Source organism: Cetorhinus maximus, unplaced genomic scaffold (assembly GCF_964194155.1).
Source record: "Cetorhinus maximus unplaced genomic scaffold, sCetMax3.hap1.1 HAP1_SCAFFOLD_334, whole genome shotgun sequence".
NCBI lineage: Eukaryota > Metazoa > Chordata > Chondrichthyes > Lamniformes > Cetorhinidae > Cetorhinus > Cetorhinus maximus.
The window spans coordinates 83905-111872 of NW_027596283.1; positions in this window are offsets into that span (position 1 = coordinate 83905).

Consider the following 27968-nt stretch of genomic DNA (forward strand, 5'->3'; position numbering starts at 1 on the left):
TTTCAAAAATGTCATTTACTTAAATTAAAATAAAAGTCAGATACATCATTTTGCAAAAATGTCTGTTGTACAGCTTTTCAAAAATGTCAGTTTTAAAAATATTTGAAGGAAATGTCAGACACAGAATGCTTCCAATAATATCAGTTTCTGAATGTTTGCATAAAGGTCACGTGTTACAATGTTTCAATAATTTCTTTTGGAGAATGTCAGTCATGGAATCATTCAGAAATTTCGGTTATTTAATGGTACAGGGATTTCATATTAATTCCAAAAATGTCAATTTTAGATTGTTTAAAAGAAACAGTTATAGATTGTTTCCAAAAATTGACCTATAGAGTACTTGAGAAAAATAACAGCTATATGGCATTTCTGAAAAAGTCAGTTAAAAACTGTTTAAAATATTAGTTTTTTTTTAAAGGCAATTATGTGTTTCTTTTCAAAATTAAGTCCCAGAGTCTTTCGAAAATAGACAGATGTAGCATGTTTTGGAAAATGCCAATCACAAAATGTTTCAGAAACATCGGTCATATTGTGTTTCAAAAATTTCAGTTGCACAATATTTACGAAATGTCAGTTATGGAATATTTAAAACAAATCGCATAGAGTTTTTAAAAAATATGTCAGTTATAGAATGTTTTAGAAATGTTGGATTTTTAATATATCATGGAAGTGCATTATTTTTTGCTTCATGAAATGTCATTTAACGAATGGCTCAAATATTTAATGTTTCGAAGCTCAGTATTGCAATGGTTCAAAATGTCTCACAGTAGCCATAAGGAAAATTACAATCTGAATGTTGCAGGGAGGGACAGGGTGCACAGAATTAAGAGTGCACGAGCAGATACGGCAATAGCTTCTGAAAATACTTCAACATACATAATTAAGTTTACTCTATATGAATGCACACAACATTCACAACAAGGTAAATGAATGACAACACAAATAGAAGGAAACTGGTATGATATTTTTCTTTGCCTTTTCAGATATATATATATATATCGCAGGCAACCAAGACTTGGAACTGATTGCTCCAGGGTTTTCGACATTTTGTAAGGATGGACAAAAAGAATAAGGAGTTGGGGGTAGCGCTGTTAATAACGGATGTTGTACAATAATGAGAGGATCTTAGAACTTAAGATCAGGAGTCAGAAACAGTTTGGGTGCAGCTGTGAAACAGAAAGGGGCAGGATGCATGATCTGAATTGGAGGCACCAAAGAGTCGTATTAATGGAAGGTGCAGTATAAATAAGGAAAGTGAAGATGGAAATAACAACAAAATGCAGTCATCATGATTGACGTCAATATACAGATTTACTGGGCAAAGAATGCTACTGCTTAACCATGCCACAAAAGCATTTCTCTTGTGGTATCTATCAGAAATTATGGAACATCACTTTGTGGAATCAACTATGGAACGGAGAGTTCACATCTACCACTTTGCATTGAGAAAGGGCTAATTAATAATCTCATTATAAAAGGGCCATTAAGGGAGCGTGACCATAATAAAATCTAATGTTATATTTACTTGTAAAGTGATGCATTTCAATCCGAAATTAGGGTCTTTAATCTAAACAAAGGTAACTACTAAGGTATCAGGGGAAATTGGATGTGGCATATGGTGAATTACAAAAAATGTATGGAATTAGCCATGTAATAGCATGGATTTAAAGAATGAATAAATTGTTTACAATAATTAAACATCTATTTTGGGCACAGGAAAACAGAACAGGAAATCCTTTACACCTAAGGCTAATAAAATATGATATATTTATTTTACATAAAAGGAAGAGGCATATCAACTGGAGAAGTAAGTAATAACCCTGAGGAGCGGAAGGCTTTTAGAATTCAGCAAAGGAGAATTAATGACATAAAAAAAGAAACAATGATAAGGAAGAGAAAATCAAAATTGTAGCAACGTTGGCGAGAACAACGAAGACATTTCGATACTTACTTAGAACAGTAAAGTATTAGCAGTGAAAAATATTGGTCCATTACAGGAAATGAAAGGAAAATTTGTGACGGAGAGAAAGGATATAGAAGGGAAAATAACCATAATCTTTTTCTCTCTTCACGGAGGAAGGTTTAAAGGAAAATAAATGTCCAGAGATACGAGAGGACAAGGGACTGGTGAGAATGAGAACTTGTAAACACAAAGCGTGCAAAGAGCAAGACTGAAGAAAACAACGGGGCAAAAAGTTAACAAATTCCCAGGACCTGATGACCTACATGCCAGAGTGTTGAAAGAGGTGGCCGTAGATATAATAGATGCAATTCAGCTATTATTGCTGAATTCCATGGGCTCTGCAATGGCTCCTGCAATTCTGAAGGTCAATAAATGTAACCCCAGTGATTATGGAAGGAGGGACAAAGAAAATGGGGAACTGCAGACCGTTTTGGCTGACATCAATGGGACGGAAAATCTTTGAATATATTGCAAAATATATTTCAGCTGTACAGTTAGTAAATGAAACTGGATTGGGAAGAGGTACCATGGTTTTATGAAAGGTAAATAATTTTTGACAAACCTGTTAAAGCTTTTCTGTAAGAATTCAAGGATCAGAATAGAAAGGGTGAATATTGTATGTGGTACATTCGGATTTTCAGAACGTTTTTGATATGGTTCCACGCAAGAGTCTATGATTCAACATTGGATACCATTGGACTGGAGTAATATACTGGGCTTTATTGAAAAATTGAGAATTGGTTAACGAACAGAAAACAGAGAATAGGAAATGAACGTGCCATTCTCTGGTTGGCTGGATGTGGCTAGAAGGGTGCAAAGACCAGTTCCTGTGGACCCTGCTATTCACAATGCGTATCAGTGATTTGAATTTGGGAACTGGATGTGACATTTCCAAGTTTGCGGATGACACAAATCTAGGTTGGATTGTAAGTTGTGAGGAGGATGCAAAGAGCCTTAAAGGGACTAATGCATGCGATGTAAGAGGGTAAGAGCATGGCAGACGAAATATAATATGGAAAATGCGAAGTTATCTAAATTGGTAGCTATCAAAGTGCAGATGATTTCTAAAATGATGAGATATTGGGAACTGTTGATGCCCAATGTGACCTGGGCGTCTAAGTTCTTAAGTCATTGAAAGCTAAAATCCAGCTGCAGCAAGAAACCAGGAAGCAAATGGTATATTGGATATTATCGCAGGGGGATTTGTGCAAAGGAATACAGAACTCTCCTGCAATTGCATAAAGCCTTGGTGAGACCGCTCCTGGAGAATTGCATGCAGCTTCAGGCTCATTTATATGTATTTACATTTAATGTTAAATTCTTAGGTGGTTTGCATTTTGTTTCAGCTAAGATTGATCGATTTTATCTCCACCACCTTTTAAATAGTTCAGGTTGAATTTATGCCATTGAGACTGTAAACAACTTAGGCCATCTGAGAATAGGCAAGTATCACCTTCCAAGAAAAGTTTCCAAAATTCTTAAAAGGTGCCAAGAGACCGGTGTTTAAGTAGTTGTAATTTGTTTTTATTATTTGGAAGAAAAATAAAACCAGATGTTCAACTCAGCTGCTTGAATTTATTGTAACTCCTTATCGCTCACTAAAAACAACATATATTATTTGGTTTTGGATGACTAACTGCTTACAATTTAGTTTCCATATCTGTAGGACTGAACAATTGTATTTTAGGAGGAATCAAATCCTTTCCTCAAATTTTGTGTGGGACCGTTATCAAAATTTGTTGATAGTTGCTTTAGTCCGCATGGAAATGGCGTAGTGTGTTTACGCCAGTTGTTTAAGATGTTTTGTATTATTGATAAGCAGATTTGGCTTGCATGTGCAACTGTAATCCGTATGTAAAGTAAATAGATCATTTGTTCAAAATAGAATCTAATCTTTTGAGGACTGAGGAAGTAATAAACATTTGTTTCAGGCTATAACTCAGATGCGAGGAATCACAAAAGTGGTGTCACACCTGATGATCCTCAGCTGCAACCAGTGGAAATAGATCATTTAGTCTATTTCAAAAAAAGAGGCAAAAAATGGGAATAAAATTAGAAATACAATTGTTGGCTCAGATGTGTCATTCACAGAATTTGACAGTTGCGACGGTGGTGTCATTCTTCGGAGAAGCAGCTCAACATCACTCCTGAAAGAGAAGACGGGAGGCTTCACTTTGCTGTCAGCATTCAAGGAATCTGAGGCCGTTGAATGATAGGACATTTCCAAGCTTCTTTCACTGATTTCCGTTACGTAGGTTTAACATCACACTTCAGGAATTCTACTTAACTCATCAATATGAGTCATTCATATTTGTAAAGTCAGGCACAACCGAGCGCTCATTGTTAAAAAAATAAAAAATCAAACTTTCACATTTGATTGAAAATTAATGTTTGGAGCAAATATCGTTTTAAGTGAGTTGTGCTTTTATTTGTGGGTGTTAGGAACAGGATATCAAGTTCAGTTTAATTTATATTCTTTTTAACATGTGTGTGTTAAGAAAGGGTGGAAACTGTGTTAGATTTCATTTTAAGATTATGTAAGGCTGAGGCGGCAGTCCTCGGGCCCTGTTTGCGTACATGCATTTATAATAAGTGTTTATATTTCTTGAAGTGAAGAGCTCAGTGATAAAAGGTTTTTGTAATTTAGGGAAGTTAAAAGAAAAGTAAATGGTAGAGAAAAGTAAACTCTGCTGCATTGTAGCAACAGCGGATCAGGGAGAGACCCACAGCGGCCTAGGGTGACGGAGAGAAGCAGTTTTAGTTAATTGCAATGTGGATACAACAGAGTCAATACAGGAAAAATGTGTCAGACTCGGTCTTGCTGGAAATTATGCCAGATAGTTAAGGAGCTCATATACATTGCTCTAAAGTTAAAACAATAGTGGACTTGGATTTAGTTTATGGACATCCCAATGGGAATACCAACTGTCGAATATTTTTTAGTGAATATTCAGAAGTCCACAGGGAAAGAGCAATCTTTTCAACTGAGCCGGTTTCACGCTGGACGTGGAAATAATGGCAGCTCATCACTGGAGTCTTCGGCCTGTAACTGTTGCAGCGATAAAATGGATAGCCTTATTTTGAGCCAGTTACTTCTTGGTGCCTGTGTTGAAATCTTTCCAAACTCTATGTTGCCTCATGCAATATGGTCAATCCTTATAGTATATTAAACGTTTTAACTTGTTTCAAAAAGAACACAGCAAGCCCAGAGTCTATTTCCGTTAATAACCTCCACGGTTTAAAAAGATAGCATATGGCCTATCAATCCATGTTCCATTCCGGATTCTGACTTGTCAAGTGAGGACATCAAAAGGAATCACAACAACCACTAACCCTTAGATATTTTCACATGGTTCCCACATCCCATGAATGAATTGCAGCAAAAGCGACAATCAGCTCATTCACTGCAACCTGGCTGGATCTCAAGGGGAGATCGTTGTGCTGCTGAAGTCAAAGGGCTATTCATGTACTTTGCCACGACACCTCATGGCTGCCATCGCTAATAGCTGTGTCCCTCACCTGGAACAGGGAATTCCGACTAGAAACATTTCGCGAGGTAGGAACGGCCTTATATTTTATCACAGTCAGTGGCAAGTAACTCAGCCTCATCGCTGTTGGAGAATACGGACTCTGTCATCGTAATACCTTAGGGTTGTGTGTGTGTAAGTGTGTGCGTGTGTCCATGTGTGTGTGTGTTTGTTTGTGTTTCGTAAGGCTGGTGTTAGGGGGTGCGGGTTCGACAAGGAGGGTTAAGAGTCTCAAGGATCCTTTCCAGTATTGTGAAGATGGCTGAAGCGGCATCTGCGATGGTGAGCAGAGATTTACAACGCGTTGGCAGTTGCGCAGAAAAGAAGTACTTGTACACTGTACAAAAACGGGCCTCTTGCACTCAAGTCAGCACAACAGTCAAACTCCGCAACTGACTTACAAATAAGTGAGTAAACTATGCATTTAGAAGATATTTCAAAAATGCAAAAACGGAAACCCGACTGAACTTTAACAAGCCCTGGACAGAGTCTTTGTGTACTCATGGGAATGCAGAGCGTACGTTGAACGAGTTTACTTCAGAATGTCATTCAAAATTAAAGGATTCACATCCCACGTGTAAATGAGACCTGGGAAATATCAACATATCATTGCAAGCTGACTCGTCCATCCATACATACAGATCCAATTTTCTATAACATAACACCACGAAGCGTTTACTGAACATAAACACGGGACTCAAATCGTGTAGTCATAGCCACATATGTGATATTCTGGAGATTTCCATTACACATTACTGGCCTAAAAGATCACTGGTGAATTTAGTGGTATAAAATCATTATAATAATTTGATTAATTCCATTGCAATTCAATGCAGATTTAAAGCATCTTATCTTTTATTGTTACTCAGATACTAAATATCTTTTAGTTCCTACAGGGCCAGAGGTATGACAGTTTAGCTGCAGCCAGTCAAGCTGTTTAGAACCGTCTTTCATTTGGATATTTCAACACAGAAGTCCGCCAGTTGACCAAAGGTGACTGCTGGCCTTAAACCCAATTGGATCCATCCTGTGAATTGCTGCTTCGCTGTATTACCTACAGCTTCTTTTATTTTGCCGTGTTTACTGTTCGAATAATATTGGCCTGAGAATGCTTGAGGTGAAGATTTCGACATTCTACTAAGTCATTTGTTAATAAACGACTTCGAAAAGCGCCCGTCAGTCTTATGCAATATTTGAATGTTGCATTAATAAAACAAAATGAAAGAATGAGATTCGTCATGCAGCAAGGAGCAATGGAACTTTGGGAACTAGAGCACTAGGTCATTTGGCCCGTTGAATCTGCCCCAAAATTAACTTGAATAATGGCGCATCTTCTACATCAACGCCATTGCCCAGTACCATCAGCAAACCCTTGTATATTTTAATACCAACAAAGTTATCGATTTTTGTTTTTAAAATGCTCAATGACTCATCTTACACAGCCCTCTAGGTTAGCGAATTCAAGAGATTCACCGCATTATAAGTGTCGGAATTCCACTGAATCCCAGTCCAAAATGTTTGACCTCATATACTGAGACTTTGACCTTACTCTTGAACACCTAGACTGGGGTCAGAACCTTTCTGTATCTGAATGGCTGAGCAATTTAGCCGTCTTCTATGCTTCAATAAGATTATCTATCAATATTCTAAACTCTCGAGTGCATAGACCCAGTCTCCTCTAACTTGTACTATAGGAGATCAGCCTGGTGAACTTTCCTTGCACCCCTCTATGGCACGTATATCCTTCCTCAGTTCCAGTAGCTAAATCTGTGCAAAATATTCCTGCTGCTATCTCACCAACGTTGAATGTAAATGCAGTAAGCTATAATTACCCCTGCAATCAAAACTACTTGCAAGAAATGACAAGATATCCTTTGCAATTCTAATTGCATGCTTCACCTCATAGTTTATCAATGACTGATGATGAAGGATATGCAGGACAACATCGAAATCAGCAATTATCATTTAGTAATTACTCTGCATTTCTGATTTTCTGACCAAAGAAGATAAATTCACACATATTCCCAATCTCACTCTGCCCTATCCTACAACTATTTTCAAAACAACCAGTCACCACGCCATTTATAATAGCTTCTAGCATTTCTGCTGTTACTGATGTTAGTGTAACATGCTCACAGAGGGATTTCACTCTTCATCTATTCCTTCAAATTGTGGTTACACTTTCTCTTTCCCAATTGTTGGGGGTACATTTCTACTAGATATATATATATTTTTTTGAAAACTAGAAGAATATTTAATTATTTGGAAACTTTCTTGGGAATGGACATTTTTAATGTAGAGGTTATGAGTTCACTTTGGACAGTGAGATAGCTGCCTGTTCCAATGAGACACATGTCTTCAGCTAAATGACCAGCGGGGCAAATGAGAACTTCAGCAATACACGTTTATTAAATTTTAATTGCTGGATGAAAAAAGAACGTTTCCACATGCTGTGAGCTCCTACTCTATTTCTGAAAAACACATGACTGAGAGTAGTGTCTTCTTTGAACTTGTGCTTTGTAACATACCCCCCGCCCCATCGGAAATGTGAAATTCTGTGTGAAAAGTCCAGAAAAGTCAAGAGATTCATTCCCCCCAGTGCAATTACCCGCCCCCCGTTGGAAACGCGAAATTCAACGTGAAGAATCAGGAAACTTCCAGTGTTCCATCCCCTCCAGTTTTAGAACAATCCCCGCGCTGGAAAGGAGAAATTAATGGAACAATTCTGGAAATTCCAGTCCTTCGGATGCTCTAATCATTGAACTAATTGAAGAATTTGAGTAAAGGGATATTTTATCATACTCCAAAACTGTTCCCTGAACTTCTTCTGGGTCACAGCGTAAATCGCAGTGTTTGTGCAGCAACTCAAGAGCTGCAGCATGAAACCCAAATCCAGAACAAAATTAGGCAGAAACAGAGACTTATAACGAAGATAATACATCCGGATCCATATAGAATAAAACATTAACATTGACCATAACAATATGAAATTGGCTGAGATCACAAACAGTAAAATGATCGATTTCTTTCGACTCTCCATCTCTGGGTCTCTGGGACACTTCCCACTGTTGCGAGCTTGGAGACTCCGGCGGCCCCGGCTGCCCACTAAAATGTACCTGACGGTCAAAATATTGAGCAGGACAATCAGCACAAATGGGACACACGGTGTTAGAATGTGATGGGTGAACTCGATACTTCCCCAGAACGGTGAGGACAGAACTTCTTTTGTGTAACCACAAAACCAGGGGAAGTTTATGAGCCAATTCAGACATGTGAGCATAAAATACCACAAAATGTTCTTTGAAGAGCTCATGACAGTCACGGCGCCCAGAACCACAGCTGCCGTTTTTTCGCTGCAAAATTTTCTTTTCAGCTTTGGGCAACAAATGGCCACAAATCGATCAAAGGTGAAAGCAACAGTAATCCAGACAGAACAGTCAGTGGCTGCATAAAGCAGGACGGCGTGGATATTACACACGGGGATTGATTTCAGGAAAACTAAATACTTATCAAACACAATTGGAATATGCCTTAAGGTCAGGTCCAGGATAATGATCAGTAGATCAGCCACTGCCATGGCCACAAGGTAACGAGTCACACAATCGGAGAGACCACAACTCTTGTGCTTGAGGATTATAATCGCCAATAGGTTCACTGCAAAGCAGGGAAATAAACAATGAGAATATACATCACACTGGTATCAAAGTTGCCAACAAGGTCGAGGTGTTATTGAGATGTCTTACAGCAATTTCTAATGGATTGAAATGAATGGCCCCGAAAGAAGGAAGAAGAAGGTCTGTGACACTGTGGAAGGGAGGATAGATTGAATAACAGAAGAACAGAGGTTTAGGAGTAGGGGAGACAGGCTTGGCGGGGGAGCCAGAATTTTGGGGAGAAAAACTCAGGAGTGACAAGGGAGCTGGTGTTGACAGGGAGGAATCAATGGTGATGGTTGTGTAAATGACAGAGAAGAGCTATGTGATGATTCTTCTTTGGTCCCAACCTATCTGCCCAACGGAAGATTATGTAATACTGAGACACACCGCTCATGTAATTTCAAGATTTGTCACGTAACATGCTTCCTTGTGAATAATAAAATTTAATAAAATGGTACACAATCATATATTACAAAGTCGGAAATAATAAAAAACATAACGAACACTTGACATTCAAATTCGCAAACAAACGCATCAGAAAAATTATTTCCAGATATGTAACATGCAATTAGATTAATACGAGATTATAACATACACAGGTAGATTATTTACAAAGATTAAGCTGTTGGTTGAAAGCGTTGCAGGCACGAAGGGTTCTCTACTCGGTGCTTCAAGATAAATGGAGTTTGGGAAAATCTGCCTTTAGTTACACAGTGAGGTTGAACGTCTGGTTTGAATAAATGCAATAACATGTAAAACGCATTAGCCACTTTTACTGCCCGATTACCTAAAAACTGTTTCCCAAGGAATGTTATTTTGAAGTGTTTCTTTCATCCTCAATAGTCTCCCTGCCTTTTGACCATGGTGTCGGATTCCCAATGTCCCACACATTGAAATCCCCGTTGCGAACAACCTCAGAATACGATGTTATCGGAACTGGAGTCTTTGGAAGCGCATCCAGGCAACCTGTCAAAGTCAAAGGCATGCAGGGTATACCTTACCTGCACACTCCTCCTCCTCCTGTGGTGTTTCTCGGGTTCCTGGTGCCAAACACTATATCCTCATGATGGTGATGATATGAATGGAGCAGCAGAACATTATTAAATAGACCACCTGCTCCAGCGTGTACCTGAGGGCTCACTCTGCACGGCTCCGGCATCCGAAGCATTGCTTCATCAGACTCACGGCTTTATCCACGATGTTCAGGGCAGCTCCATTGCTCCCACTATTCAGGTGTTGTGTTTACTTGCTTGGTTGACGTCAGGGGGTATTGGGAGCGTGCTTTTTCTGATACATTGATCTGCGCGGCAGCCTTCATCTCCGAAGCGCCACATTATGGTTCTCTAAGCAGAGCTGAATGTGTTGGAAATCGCCGACTGCTTCAGAAGGAAGGTATCGTGTCTGCAGCCAGGATATAGGATATTCACCAGCATGACGCACTGTGCATTGCCGCACATCAGCTGCACCTCAATGGACTGAGAAACCTTTCATATCACATAACTCTCCCCCTTCAAATGGAGACACGACAGAGCCACGGACAAAACCGGGAATCCCGCTATCCTGTGAAACCATGGCACCACACTTTCTGCTTCTCCCTGTTGAGGGAGCAAACAGTGCAAACGCTTCTCCCAGCATTTATGTTCCCTCTCATCTATTGGATACTTTGTTAGACAAAATACTGCGGGAAAATGAATATGTCACCTGTTCCTGTTTGAATCTTTCCATGATCCTCTGACCTGAACGGCCACAGACTGCACCACCTCACCCTGATGTGAGGCCCGAGCTCCTATTGACAGAGGTGACACAGATATGCGGCCACCTCCTCGCTGCATCAGACTAACATCAGTCACTGCGCCTGTGTTAGTTGTTGATTTCTTAATGTTCCTGGAAATCCCGGGCTGCGTAGGGCAGGACACCCCTCCTCCTCCCCCATGTTTACAGATATTTCCCTCTATGTGGCATCTGCTACATTTGCTGGTCATTGTGCAGAACCAGATGCACAGCAACGGCAGCCCCCACGCCTCTTCCAGGCAAATCAGTTTTCCTCCCTGAATGTACACAGCCCCTCACAACACAACCCAGGAACCATCCACAGAACCGCAATGAACTTTCCAATGAAATTAAACAGTTAAAACCGATCAGCCTTGCCCATTTAAATGACACTCCAGAGGGTTTCTAATGATGTTAAACACATATTTAGCTGGGAATGGGTAACACAGGCTTTCAGTGGACAGATAAAAGCTGAGATTGAAAGGCATGTGACAAACCTGCAGAAACCCCCTGTCAGTCATGGAGCAACAGGTCCTGGCAATGGGATTATTTGGAGGAGTGAAGTTATTCATTGATATAATCACAGGATTAGGATTATTTAAATTGAGGAGCTTGCAAAACCAAGACCAATGTTGGTCCATGAGCACAAGGATGATGGCGAAATGGGATATTGTCTACGTTACCTTACAGAAGGCCGAGCTTTGGACGGGCAGTGGTTCTTGAAGGTTTGTAAATGGAATTGTGGGGCCAGATTAACATTTGATTAGTCGAGTCTGGCTTTAAGAAAGGCACAGCCGAGAGTTACTCTGCTGTTGGGCTGAGGCAGAGGCGATGGTGGTTGATGGAAAGGAGCTTGTAGGAGACACAATATAGAATGGAGAGGATCTGGGCTCAGAAATCAGATCAGTATTAAACAGAGCACGGAGGTGGGAGACAGTTTGGTTCAGGCTTATACAATGGCGCCAGAGGGGAGTGGAGACTCTTGATAGGGAACACACTTTATGATGGTAATAGTTAAAAGTGGCTGCGGTGTTGCAGAAATGTAAAAGACAGTAACGGTAATGCAGTTAAATGTGGTTTAGGAATTGGATTGCTGAATGGAGCGTCTTACCTGGGACACCAACAATGGATAGGATGGGATAGTAACCCACTTGAATCACCGGAAGAACACCATGGATCCAATCAGCTAACGATAGCCAATCTTGAGAAAGATAGTAAAGTCCTGAGGATAAACTCCTTTCCATTGTTGTCACATCCCAATATATTGTCCTCAGAATCTGATCCATTGTTGTAACATTACAATCTATTGTCCTCAGAATCTGATCCATTGTTGTAACATTACAATCTATTGTTTTCAGATTCTGATCTCTGCTCTCGCTCTCTCAGGGGCTGCTAATCCTTGTGACCGCTGGATGAGATTCTCCCGCTAACGCTACGGGATAACACATTGTAATGAGGCCCGTATTAATAGAAGAGGGGTATCCTCCAGTGACACAATTAGAATCCTTAGAGACTGATATTAATTACAGACTGAACAAATTGATTCAGTCTACTCCTTTCAATCCAAAAGTTATTATACCACTATAAGTTACAAAATTTACCTGGTCTGGATGGGGAATATGCGGGTTGCTGAAAGAAGGAACAATGCGAATAATGGCCGGACTGACAACTATATGTAAATCCACCTTAGGGTGGTATCTGAGGGTTGGAAGGTTGTAAGTGATCCAAGCTGTTTATAATAGCAGAGAGGGAGAAACCCTGGAACCACAATTCAGAATGGAGCTTTCCTTGATGAGCTATAATAAAAACTGTTCATTTTTAAAGCGTGAAGGTTGCTCAGTCAAACAGATTCACCGGAGTCTGCTTTGCCTTTGTAACACAAAAATAATTGACAATAATCATGACCATATTACACTGGACAACAAAAGTCTTGGGAAGGTTTCAACACAGAAACACCGGAAGAATTGTTTCAAACTCTCTCTATCCCTTCTATCCTAGCAATCCATTTACAGGTCCAGGGCGGGCCCCAGCGAACAGGTACCAGGACTTTTGGGCAAGGATAAAGCTGGTTCCTTGGGTAATAAGTTAATTTTCCAGTGGGCAACTCAACATTCACTAGAAAGCTTTTCATAATTGGACCACTCTGAACAAAGGGCACACAATGAGGACCGGGCCCACTCTGAAGAGAGGGCCCACACTGATCACATGTCCCATCCTGAAGACAAGTCCTTCTCTGAACACATGGCCCCATCTGAACACAGGCCAACCCTCACTCCAGGGCCCACCCTGAACACTGTCAAAACACTGAAAACAAAGCCCACTATGATCACAGTGCCCACACTGAACACGGAGCCAACACTGAATAGAGAGCCCTAAAAGCACACAGAGCTCACAATGAACACAGAGCTCACTCTGAACACAGAGCTCACTCTGAACACAGGGCCCGCCCTGAACACAGGGCCTGTTCTGAACTGGTTGCCTGCTCTGAACACGCAGAAAACACTGAATAAGGAGTACACACTGAACACAGACCCCGCACTGAACAGAGAGCCCACACTGAACTCAGGGACCCCACTGAACACAGAGCCCACTCTGCACAAAGAGCACAGTCTAAACACAGGGCACACACTGAGCACAGGGCCCACTCTGAACACAGAGCCCACTCTGACCACGGAGCCCACTCTGAACACAGAGCCCTCTCTGACCACGGAGCCCAAACTGAACACAGAGTCCACACTGAACACAGCGCCCACACATAACACAGGGCCAAACTGAGCACGGAGCTCACTCGGAACACAGGGCCCAGTCTGAACACTGAGCCCACACTGATCACAGAGCCCACACTGAACACAGGGCCCAACCTGAACACCGAGCCCACTCTGATCACAGGGCCCACTCTGAACACAGGGCCCACACTGAACACAAGTCCCACTGTGAATAATAGCGCCCTCTGAACGCAGGGCCCACTATGTACAGAGGGCGCACAATGAACCCAGGGTTCACACTGAACACAAAGCTCACACTGCACACAGGGCCCGCACTGAACAAAGGGCTGGCACTGAACTCAGGCCCCGCAATGTACGCAGGGCCAGCTCTGAATACTGGACACACTCTGAACACAGGGCCCACGCTTAAAACAGCGCCCAGACTGAACACAGGGCCCACCATGAACCCAGGGCCCACACAGACCACAGGGCCCACACTGAACACTGAACATGGAGTTCACACTGATCCCGGAGCCCACTCAGAACACAGGGCCCTCAGTGAACACAGAGACCAAACTGAACACAAAGGCCCGCACTGAACACAGCGCACACACTGAAACAGAAAGCCGAATGTGAACACAGTGAATACTCTGAACACAGGGTCCATACTGAACTCCAGGCCCACTCTGAACACAGGGCCCAAACTGAAAGCAGGGCCCACTGTGGAGACAGGGCCTTCTCTGAACTCAGGTTCCAATCTGAACACAGGTCACACTCATAACACCGGCCGACTCGGAACACAGGGCCCACACTGACTCCAGTGCCCACACTGAACGCTGACAAACACTGAACACAGAGCTCACCATGAATACAGAGCCCATACTGAACACAGAACCAACACTGTACACAGAGACCTAATTACACACACAACCCACACTGAACACTGAGCTCATCCTACACACAGACCCACACTGAACATAGAAACCACACTGAAGAGAGAGCCCACACTGAACACAGTGGCCACAATTAAGCTAGTGCGCAATCTGAACAGACGGCCCAAACTAAACAAAAAGTTCATGCCGAATTCCGGGCCCACACTGAACACAGGGCATAATCTGATCACAGGGACCACTATCAACACAGGGCCCACACTGATTCCAGGGACCACACTGAAAGCTGACCACACACTGAACACAGAGACCGCTAAGAATACGGAGCCCTCACTGAACACAGAGCCAACACTGAACAAAGAGCCCTCACTGGACACAGAGCTCACAATGAACACTGAGCCCATTCTAGACACAGTGCCCACATTGAACAAAGGGCCTGCTCTGAACACAGGGCCATCTCTGAAAACAGGGCCAGCACTGAAGACAGAACTCCAAACTGAACACCGAGCCCAGACAGAGAACAGGCACCAGACTGAACACAGAGTGCACAGTGAACAGAGAACTCAAAACGGAACAAAGAGATCACACAGAAAACATGGCCCACACTGCACACAGAGCCCACACTGAACATAGGACCCACACTGAACTCAGGCCCACACTGAACACAGAATCCACACTGAATACAGAGCCCAAGCTGAACCCAGGACCCAAACTAAACACAGAACTCTCACCGAACTCAGGGCCCACACTAAACAGAGGGCGCAATCGGAACACCGGGACCATTTTGAACACAGTGCCCAGATTGAACACCTGGCCCACTCTGAAGGCAAGGCGTTCTCTGAACACAGGGCCCAATGTGAACACAGAGCCCTCTCTGAATACAGGGCCCACACTGACTCCAGGGCCCACAGTGAATACTGACAACACAGTGAACACAGAGTCCACTATGAAAACACAGCCCACAGTGAACCCAGTGCAAACACTGAACACAAAAACCCAACTGCACACAGAGTTTACACTAAACATAGAGCCAACTCTGATCACGGGGCCAACACTGAACATAGGGTTCGCTCTGAACACAGGGACTACAATGAGTACAGATCCCACACAGAACACAGAGCCAACACTGAACACAGAGACCACACTGAAAACAGAGCCAACGCTGAACGCAGAGCCCACACTGAACACAGAGCCAACGCTGAACGCAGAGCCCACTCTGAATGCAGGTGCCGGTCTGAACACAGAGCTCACACTGAACATAGAGTCCACACTGAACACACAACACACACAGAACAGTGGACCCACAATGAACACAGAGCCCACACTGAACAGGCAGCCAACACTGAATGTATAGCCTACAGTGAACAAAGAGCCCAAAGCTGAACACAGAGCTGACACTGAACACATGGCCCACACTGACCACAGAGCCCACACTGAACACAGGTTACGCTCTGAGCACAGGACCCACACTGAACACAGAGTCCGCACTAAACACAGAGCCCACACAGAAAACAGTGCCCACAATGTACACAGAGCCTACACTGAGCAGAGGGCCCACACTGAACACTGAGACCACACTGAACACACAGCCCACATTGAACACAGAGTCCGCACTGTACACAGAGACCCACTGAACAATGGGCCCACACTGAACAAAGGATCCACACTGAACACAGAGCCCGCTCTGAACTTAGAGCTCACGCTGAAAACAGAGCCCAAACTGAACACAGGGCCGACACTGAACACAGAGCCCACGCTGAACACGGAGCCCACGCTGAACTATACAAACTGGAACAAGGGGACAGAGAGCTGTTTGTAATGTAGAACAGGAGAAGGTCATACTTTCCCTTAGCCTTGTTCCAGGGTTCAGGCTGCCTACCGCTGCCTTCACGTGTATTATTGCAACAGTGAAACAGCTTTCACCCAGAACATGTAATAAACTTACACAACAGAAACCCATCAATCGATGTCTTGACTTTCCTAATTGACACACCAAACAGCTTTCCACTGTTTAGTGTGTGATTCTGTGATTCCTGACTTTAACTCTAAATGGCCCAAATCTAATTTGAAGTATGTTTCCGTCTGGAGTAGGTCACTCAGTGATCTCAATAGAAGGGCAACCGATTATGCCTCCATGTTACGATCACTGCTTCAGTATATTCAGCCGACAGTAGAGATCTCCCTCAGTACATACCATTCGACAGTCCAGGAGTAATTCTGGACTTACTCTTTGACAGTGCACCACTCCCACGGCACTGATCCTCTAACAGTCCGGCACTGACCCATTACTGTCCACTGACAGTGCCGCGCCCCTCAGTACTGATCACCCAACAGTGCAGCACTCGCTCAGTACTGACCCTCCGACATTGCGGCACCTCCTCAGTGCCGATCCTCAGACATTGCGGCGCTCCCTCATTATTAAACCTCAGGCATTGCACAACCTCCTCAGCAATCACAAACGCACAGTGAAGTGCTCCCTCAGTACTGACCAATACTGAGGCGAATAAGCCATTCTGGAAAACCCATGGGGTCATATTAATTGAATTTCTCCTCTATTTGCACACTGGGTTGCCATCTCTCTCACCAATTTATAAACTGCATTCGTTATCTATTTGCACACGACATTGTCCTCTATTCCCCTCTATTTATTTAATTGCATTCAACCTGTATTTGGACAATAGGTTGCTCTCTCTGTGATTAATTACTTACATTCGCTCTCTATTTTCACACTGGATTGCTTTCTCACTAATTTCTAAGTTATACGTCTACCCCATTTGCCCAGTGGTCTGCGTAGTCTCTCTTCCCAATTTATCCACTGCATTCTTCATTTGGGTAGAATTTAAACTAAATTGGCAGGGCGATGGGATCATGAAAGAAGGTTCAGCAGGGGGAGATGCACAACAAAAATTAGAAGAGAGGGCAAGTGAGTTTGAAAGGCATATAAATTATGGGGCAGTTAAAGCACAAGGGAGTTTGGCAGGGTTGGATGGTATTTATTTCAATGCATGGAGACTGACGAATTAGGCACACGAGTGGAGGGCACAAATAAACACATGGAATTATGAAGTATTTGCTGTCACAGAGACATGGTTGAGAGAGGGGCAGCATTAGCAGCTCAATGTTCCAGGATATCGGGACTTCAGGCGAGACAGAGAAGGAGTTAAATGAGGAGGGATTTTCGCAATATTGAACAAGGAATCAATTACAGCAGTAAGGATTGATGACACCTTTGAAGACTCCTCAAGAGAAGCCATATAGGTATAACTGAATAACAAAAAAGGAGAAATAACATTGTTGGGAGTGTCCTTTATGCCGCCAAATAGCCAGAGAGAAGAGCAGATGTTTAGGCACATTTCAGAGAACTGTAAAAATAATAGCGCACTACTTTTAAGGGATTTAAAATTTCCCAACATTAGCTGGTTTGATCATATTGTGATACGATTATAGTTAGTAGAATTCTTCAAATGCTTCCAAGAGAAATTTTTAAGCCAGCATGTAGAGGGTCCTACAAGAGAAGGAGCGTTCCTGGACATAATATTAGGGAATGAAGCCAATCAATTAACAGAGGTATCAGTGGGGAACATTTAGCAAATAGTAATCATAACTAAGTTAGATTCAAGGTTGTTATGGAAAAGGACAAGGTCAGGAATCAGAGTTCGAACTTGGGGGATGGCCGATTTTAATAAGGTCAGATATGATTTGGCCAGCTTGATTTGGGAGCAGCTACTTTCAGGTAAATCTGCGTCAGAGCAGTGGGGCTCATTCAATAGGGAAATAGGGAGAGTGCAGGGCAAACATATTCCAAGAAAGACAAAGGGAAACCTCTACGTCAAGGGATATACTGGATTGGATAATGAGATAAGGGGAGGCTTATCGCAGCTACAAAGGGCTCAAAGCAGCGGAAGCCCTAGAGGAGAATAGGGCATGTAAAGGGGGCACTTAAAAAGAAAATTAGGATAGCATAAAGGGGGCCTGAGAAAACATTGGCTGGAAAAATAAAGGAAAATACAAAGTTATTTTAAAATTACATTAAGTGTAAGACGATAACGAGGGAAAGAATCGGGCCCATTAAGAATCATAGAGTTAATTTGTGTGTGGAGCCGGAAGACATAAGTCTTCTTTAAGTGAGTACTTTGTGTCGGTGTCCACAAGTGAGAGGATCGACATGGGTGCGGAAATCAAGCAGAAGTCCTGTGATATAATTAATGAAATTAGCATTGAAATGAAGTAGGTTCAAAGTGGCCTGGCAGGCTTCTAGTGGATAAATCTCCACGCTCGGATGAAATGTATCCCAGGCTGTTGCGTGAGGCAAGTGAGGAGTTGGGAGGGGCGCTGGCAATCAATTTCAATACGCCTCTGGCCACGGGAAAGTTACCAAAGTACTGGAGTGCAGAAAATGTGGTACCGTTATTCAAGAAGGGAGGGGGGAATAAAACAGGTAAATACAGACCAACCTGTCTAACCTCAGTGGTGGGGAAACCATTGGAAGCAATTCTGATGGACAGAATTAATCTACGCTTGGACAGGTAGGGATTAATCAAGGAGAGTCAACATGGAATTGTTAAGGAGAGATCATGTCTGATCATTTTGATTGATTTTTTCGAAAGGTTGACCTAGTTTATTGAGGATAATACATTTGATGTAGCCTACTTGTACTTCAGCAAGACTTTTGATAAGGTCCCGCATGGGTGACTGTTAACAAAGGTAAGAGTCCATGGGATCCAAGACTATTTGGCAAATTGGATTCACAATTTGCTGAGTGGAAAGAAGCAGAGGTTGACGGTCGAGAGGTGGTTTTGTGACAGGATGCCTGCGTACAGTGGTGTCCACAGGAATCGACGTTGAGCCCCTTGCTGTTTGTTGTATATATAAACGATTTAGACTTGAATGTCGTGGGGTGATCAGTATGCTTGCATATTACACGAGAATTGGTGGGATGGTAAACATTTGGAAGGATAGACTCAGATTACAGTAAGATGTAGACGGGATGTTCACATGGCTAATGGAATTTAATCCAAATAAGTGTGAGATGAGACACTTGTGCAGGGCATACAAGGCCCGGGAACACACGATGAATGATAGGACCCTTGGAAGCACTAAGGTTCAGACCGATCTTGGTGTTCATCTTCCACCGCCCCCTTATGGTTGTGGGAAAGGGAGATAAGGTGGTTAAGAAGGCAATGATTGAGGTGTATAATATTGTCAGGGGCATTAATAGTGTAGACAGGAAGGAACTGTTCTCCTCGGTGGAGGGATCAATAACCAGGGTGAATAGATTTAACGTAAGGGGCAGAAGGTTTAGAGGGGATGTGAAGAAGATTTTTTTCACCCAGAGAGTGGTGGAAATCTGGAACTCAAAGCTTGAAATGGTGGAAGAGTCAGAAACCCTCAGAACATTTAAGAAGTATTTGGATGTGCACTTGCAATGCCAGTGCTGGAAAATGGGATTAGCATTCTTAGGTAATAGTTTGACCGGCACAGGCTCGATGGACCGAATGGCCTTTTTCCGTGCTGAAGACCTCTGTGACTCTATGACTCCCCTCTCCGTTAATATGCTTGCTCTCGACCCCTCTCCCATTCATTTATGAACTGAACTCCTCGTGTATTTGCAGACTGGGTTGCTCCCTCTCTCTCATATATGAATTACAGTCCTCCTCTCTTTGCACACTAGGTTTCTCTATCACTCTAAATTATTAGTTAGATTCCTCCTCTATTTTCGCAGAGGGTTGCTCTCTTTCTCTAATTCATTAATTTCATTCATCCTCTGTTTGGGCTCTGGGTTGCTACATATCGTTCATTAATTACATTGCTCCTCTATGAGCAAAATGGGTTGCTGTCTCTCGCTCTCTCTAATGTACTAATCACATTCCTCCTCCATTTGCAAAATAGGTTGCTCTCTCTCCAATGTATAAAATGCATTCCTCTGTTTGCACAATGGGTTGTTCTCTCTCTCTCTCTCTCTTTCTCTCTAATTTATTAATTACATTCCTTCTCTATTGGCACACTGGGTTGTTCTATCTATCTTTAAACGATTACATTCATCCTCTATTTGCAGACTGGGCTCGCTATCTAATTGATTAATTACGTTCCTCCTCTATTTGCACGCTGGTTTTCTCTTTATCCCCCTCTCTAATTGACTAATTATATTCGTGTTATATTTTCGCACTGGGTTGCTCTCTCTCTATATATATTTGTAAATTGCATTACTGCATTATTTGCACACAGGGTTGCTCTCTCTTTCTCCATAATTCTTTAATTTCATTCCTCCTCTTTTTCCATACGGGATTTCTCTCTCTCTCTCTCTCTCTCTAACGTATTAATTACATTCCTCCTCTATATCCACACTGGGTTGCTTTCTCTCTCTCTCTCATTTATTAAAGACATTCCGCCTCGATCTGCACACTGGGTTGCTCTTGCTTTCTCTCTCTCTATCTCTCTCTAACTAATTACAGTCCTCCTCTAAGTGCACTGTGTTGCTCTCTCCCTCTCTAAATTGGTAATCACACTCCTCATCTATTTGCACACTGGGTTAGCCTATCTCCAATTCATTAGTTTCATTCCTCTTCCACTTTCGCACTGGGATGCTCTCTCTCTCTCTCCAATTTAGTTATTGCATTCCTCCTCTATTTGCACAGTGGGTTTATCTCTCTCTCTCTCTCTCTCTCTCTCTCTCTCTCTCACTCACTCTCTCTCTAATTAAACAATGACTTACCCCCTCTATTTTCACACTGGGTTCCTGTCTGTCTCTCATTCTCTAACTGATTAATTACATTCCTCCTCCATTTGCACATTGTGGTGCTCTGTCTCTCTAATTTATTAATTACATTCCTCCTCTATTGGCACTCTGCATTGCTCTCTCTCACTTTTTAATTTGCTCATTACATTCCTCGGTTTTCACACTGGCTTACTCTCTCTTTCACTCTCTCATTTGTTAATTGTATTCCTCCTCTATTTGCACACTGGGTTGCTCTCTCTCTCTCTAATTTATTCATTACAACCCCCCTGTTTTTGCACACTGGGTTGCTGTCTCTCACTCCCTCTCTTATACATTTATATTCCTCACTACTTTGCTCAATGGCTTTTTCTCTCTGCAATTTATTAATTATGTAATTTAAAAACCATATGCCACTTAAACATACCCTTGGCTGTTATTAACAATATTAGTAAAAAACAAGATTAAAGTACTTAAATCTGTATTTAGAATATCAAATAACATTTAAATAATGACTTTTAGTTAATCTAACCTTACATTTGCAACATTTTAATGACCGAATCTTGAATAAATATTGAATCACTTTCATTGAATTATTCAACTTTAAGCTCGAAACAATGACCATGGGTGAATCACTAATAATCAGTAAAAGTGGCGTTCGGAACGAGCAGATGAGTGCCGGGGAGACCACGGCCTCACCGGGCGAAACCGAGACAAGTACAAAGACCAGTTAAAGGACATGAGGCCAGGGAGAGCCTGCGGGGAGGGCTGGCAACTCGAGGGAGCTTCACTCTCTATCTAAAACCATGTTTTACATGTCCTTGGAGTGTTTGATTGGGACAGTGCAAAATGAGCTTTACTCTGTATCTAAACCCGTGCTGTACCTGTCCTTGGAGTGTTTGTTGGGGACAGTGCATAGGGAGCTTTACTCGATGTCGAACCCCGGGCTTTACCTGTCTTGGGAGTGTTTGATGGGGATAATGTCGAGGGAGCTTTTGTCTTTATCTCACCCCCGTGAAGTACCTGTCCTGGAATTGTTTGATGGGGAGAGTGTAGAGGCAGTTTTATTCTCTATCTAACTCCCGTGCTGTAACAGTCCTGGGAGTTTTTGATGGGGCCAGTGTAGAGGGAGATTTACTCTGTATCTAACTCACGTGCTGTACCTGTCTTGGGAATGTTTGATTTGGACAGTGTAGAGAGAGATTTACTCTGTATCTAACATCGTGAAGCACCTGTCCTGGGAGTGTTTGCTGGGTGCGGTGTAGAGTGAGATTTACTCTGTATCTAACCACGTGCTGTACCTGTCCTGGGAATGTTTGATGGGGACAGTGTAGAGGGAGATTTAATCTGCATCTAACCCTCATGCAGCAGCTGTCCTGGGATTGTTTGATGGTGACATTTGAGAGAGATCTCTATTTTGTATCTAGCTTCGTGCTATAACTGTCCTGTTTGTCAACAGACATAATTTAAATTAAAATACTCAAACTTCAGGGAAGCAATTTGAAGTCAAACTCTGTCGATTAGTAGCCATTTGACGGACTGATTTTAAATCTCACTCACACTCCCCCATTTGTCCATTGCCTGGCGCCCAGTAATCTTCATAAATTCACATTCTCACCAAATTTAAAATCTATATTAATGAATTATTGAGGGGACGGAGTGTTCTGTGCCCAAGCTTGGTCACATCACCAAGCTGGATAGCAAATTGACCTCACATGCGGCTGTCCCTCGATTCGTGAATGACGTCTACTCGGGGTTGTCACTTCCTGCCCTGGGTATTCATGTGGATGATTCTCGAGCGTGATGCAGAAAGATGGACACGTTGTCACCATTTTGACTGATTGGTGGTGAGCTCCTTCAGATCATTAACACCAATGTGTTAACGTCTCAAGTGTGAGCCTGGCAGCATTACTTTGAAAAATACACTTTTCTTTTTGTCTCCCCTTATTAGATATTTCATAGATTATAAATAATTCTGCAAGTTGGTTGATGAATCTTTGATTGTCTTATAAGGGCATTGTATTTTGATTTTGCTTCTGTGCAATAAACGACAGTATTATTCGTTAATTCAGTATGTGAGACTCTGCCTGATGGTTCTGTCTCTGTTGTGCTAAGTCATATTGAAGGTTTAATTCAGGTTCCAGTGATCAGACTGCTAAATTAATTGAAATAAAATTGATCAAAGCAAACCGCCCCTTTCAATTGTACAGGGTGAAATTAACCTCCTCCTACCCCTTTTTCTAATGTTCTTGTTCAGTGAGCTAACTCCTGGGTGCTGAGCAGTTTTTTCAGCTCACCCTCCGCCCACACTATGGGGCATTGTCAATACTGAGATAGCCTGATGGAGAGAGGCTCTATGCCAAGCAGAGTTGAATCTGCACACCGTGTTTCAGGAACAAGAAAATGTCAGCCTATATATATTTATGACGTTATTGTGTTTGGCAGCAATTGTTTACAAAAGAGGTGGAGATAAAATCTCTCAGATACCACACATCCTGAAACATGTACAAACAGGAGCAAGGCAACAGTGAGCTGTCTCAAATATGAGAACAGGAGAAGGTAAAACATTCCCTTAGCCTTGTTCTAAGATTCAGTGATTCTCAGCACATCTGTGTTATTACAGCAGTGACGCAGCTGGCACACAGAACCTTTAATATCCTTATGTAACACAGATACTTCAATTCATTTTTTGACTTCCGGAATTGGCACATCAAACAACGTCCTACAGCTTGTGTCTTTCTGTCTGCTTCCTCACATAAACCTTCAATGGCTCAAATCAAATTTTAAGCTTATGTCTCTACGGAGCAGACAATTCCGTGATCCCAATACATGGCCAACAGGTTATTTCTGCATGTAAGAATTACTGCCAAAGCAGATCCCCCTTTGTGCGGGGCTCCCTCACTGCTGCCACTACGACAGTGCAGCACTCCTACTGTACTGACTCTCTGACAGTGCAGTACTTCCTCAAATTAGATACTCCGACATTGCAGCTCTCCCTCAGTCCTGACTATCCAGCAGTGTGGGGCTCCTTGAGTGCTGTTACTCGGACAGTGCAACACTCCCTCTCTACTGAATATCTGAAAGCGCGGTACGCCCTGAATACTGACCCTCGGCCAGGGCGGCACTCCCTCAGTAATGGCCCACCGACAGTGAGTCAATCCATCAGCACTAAGCCTCCGACAGTGCGGTACCCTCTCCATACAGAACATCCGACAGTGTGGCACTTCCTCAGCAAATCCCATCTGACATTAATGCACTTCGTCAGCACTGACCCACCGGCAGTGCAGCAATTCCTCTGTACTGACCCTCTGACAGTGCGCCGCTCCCTCGAAACTGACCCTCCAACTGCGTGATGCACCCTAATTACTCATTCTCTGTCAGTGCCACGCTCCCTCAGTACTGGCCCTCCGCCAAGGCGGCACTCGCTCAGTACTGACCCTACGATTTTGCGGCACTCCTGCAGGACCTACCCTGCAAAAGTGCAGTAATCCCCCAGTACTGACCCTCCGCTACTTTGTTGCTCCCCAGTACTGACCATCTGACAGTGTTGCACATTCTCATAACTGAAATTCTGACTGTGTGGCATTCCCTCAGAACTGACCCTCCGACAGAGAGGCACTTCCTCATTACTGACCATCAGACAGCAACGTGCATCCTCAGTACTAACCCTCCGTCAGTGCAGCGCTCAGTCTGTACTTAATCTCCGACAGTGAGGTGCTCCCTCAGTAGTGGATCTGGGCTGCTCTCTCTCTCTCTCCACAGTTCTTTAATTTCATTCCTCATTTTTTTTGCATAATGGATTTCTCTCTCTCTCTCTCTCCCTCTCTCTCTCTCTCTCTAACAAATTATTTACAGCCCTACTCTATTTACCAACTGGGTTGTTTTCTATCTTTCATTTATTAATGCCATTCCGCCGCATTGCGCACAGTGCATTGCTCTTTCTCTCTCTCTCTATCTCACTCTTACTAATTACAATCCTCCTCTATGTGCACACTGTGTTGTTCTATGTCTCTCCCACTCTCTCTCTCTTTCTCTCTCTCTCTCTCTCTCTATCTCACTGTAACTTTTTACACTCCTCCAATATTTGCACTTTGGGTTGCTCTCTATCTCTCTCTCTCTCTCGCTCATGTATTAATTACATTTCTCATCAATGTGCACACTGTGTTGCTCTCTCCATCTCTAATTTGGTAATCATGCTCCTGCTCTATTTGCACATTGGGTTACCCTACCTCCAATTAATTAGTTTAATTCGTCATCCACTATCGCACTGACTGCCCTCTTTCGCTCTCTGTCTCTAGTTTAGTTATTGCATTTCTCCTCTATTTGCACACTGGGTATCTCTCTCTTGCTCTCTCTCTCTTTCTCTCTCAAATTAATCAATTACATTTTTCCTTTATTTGCACACTGGGTTCCTCTCTGTCTCTCGTTCTCTAACTGATTAATTACATCCCTCCTCCATTTGCACAGTTTGCTGCTCTGTCTCTCTTATTTATTAATTACATTCCTCCTCTATTGGCACTCTGTATTGCACTTTCTTTAATTTGTTCATTACATTCCTCGATTTTCACACTGGGTTACTCTCTCTCTCACTCTCTCATTTATTAAATGTATACCTCCTCTATTTGCACATTGGGTTGCTCTCTTGCCCTCGCTAATTTATTAATTACATTCCCCCTGTATTTGCACACTGGGTTGTTGTCTCTCGCTCTTGCTCTTATACATTTATATTCCTCATTGCTTTGCTCACTGGCTTTCTCTCTCTGCAAATTATTAATTATGTGATTTAAAAACCATATGCCACTTAAACTTGCCCTTGGATGTTAGTACCAATATTTAGTAAAATAAAGTTTAACGTCCTTAAATTTGTATTTAGAATATCTTATAGCATTTAAATAATCACATTCAGTTCATCTAACCTGACATTTTCAACATGCTAATGACCGAATATTCAATAAATAATGTATCATTTTCATTGAATGATTCAACTTTCAAATGTAAACAATAACCATGGCTGAATCTCTAATAATCAGTGAACAGAGGCGTTCGGAATTCGATGATGAGCAGATGAGTGCCGGGGAGACCACGGACTCATCGGGCGAAACCGAGAGAAGCATGATCACCAGTGAAAGGATAAAAAGCCAGGGAGGGCCAGCGGGGAGGGCAACCTACTCGAGGAGCTTCACTCTGTATCTAATCCCGTGCTGTATCTATCCTGGTAGTGTTTGATAGGGACAGAGCCGAGGGAGCTTTGCTCTGTATCTAATCCCGTGCTGTACCTGTCCTGGGAGTGTTTGATGTGGGCAGTGTAGAGGGAGATTTAATCTGAATCCAACCCTCATGCTGCAGCTGTACTGGGATTGTTTGATGGTGACATTTTAGAGAGATCTTTATTTTGTATCTAGCTTCGTGCTATAACTGCCCCGTTTGTACACAGAATTAATTTAAATTAAAATTATCAAACCTCCGGGATGCAATTTCAAGTCAAACTCTCTGGATTAGTAGCCATTCGACGTATTGAATTTAAATCTCACTCATACACCAAACCCCCCACCCCCGCCCCCCCTCCCCGCCACCCCCCCCCCCCCCCCCCCCCGCCTCCCCGCCACCCCCCGGCCCTTGTCCTTCGCCTGGCCTCCAGTAATTTTCATCAATCCACAATCTCACCAAATTTCGAATCTATATTAATCAATTCATGAGGGGACGGAGTGTTCTGTGCCCAACCTTGGTCGCATCACCAAGCCGGATAGCAAATTGAACTCACATTCGGCTGTCCATCGATTCGAGAATGATGACTACTCGGGGTTGTCACTTCCTGCCCTGGGTATTCATGTGCATGAACAGGCCGATTCTCGAGCGTGACGCAGAAAGATGGACACCTTGTCACCATTTTGACTGATTGGAACTGAGTTCCAGCAGATCATTAACACCAATGTGGAAACGCTTCAAGTGTGAGCCTGGCAGCATTACTTTGAAAAATACACTTTTCTTTTTGTCTCCTCTGATTAGATATTTCATAGATTATAAATAATTCTGCAAGTAGGTTGATGAATCTTTGATTGTTTTATAAGGGCATTGCAGTTTTATTTTGATTCTGTTCAATAAACGTCAGTATTATTTGTTAATTCAATATCCGAGACTCTGCCTGATGGTTCTGTCTCTGTCGAGCTAAGTCATTTTGAAGGTTTAATTCAGGTTCCAGTAATCCTACTGCTAAGTTTAGTGAAATCTAATTGATCAAAGCAAATTTAACTGTACAGGGTGAAATTAACCTCCTCCTGCCCCTATTTCTAATGTTCTTGTTCAGTTAGCTAACTCGAGGTTGCTGGGTAGTTTTCCAGCTCAGAGTCTGCCAACATTATGGGGGCATTGTCAATACTGAGGTAGCTTGATGGAGAGATGCTCTGAGCCGAGCAGATTTGAATCTGCACACCGTGTTTCAGGATCAAGAAAATGTCAGCCTTTCTAGATTTATGACGTTAATGTGTTTGGCAAGCAATTGTATGCAACAGAGGCGCAGGTAAGATCTCTCAGATACCACACACCCAGGAACATGTACAAACAGGAGCAAGGGAACAGAGAGCTGTTTCAAACATGTGAACAGGAGAAGGTAAAACTTTCCCTTAGCCTTGTTCCAAGATTCAGGGAATCTACAGCACATCTGTGTTATTACAACAGTGACCCAGCTGGCACACAGAAACTTTCATATTCTTACATAACACAGACCCATTAATTTATGACTTGACTT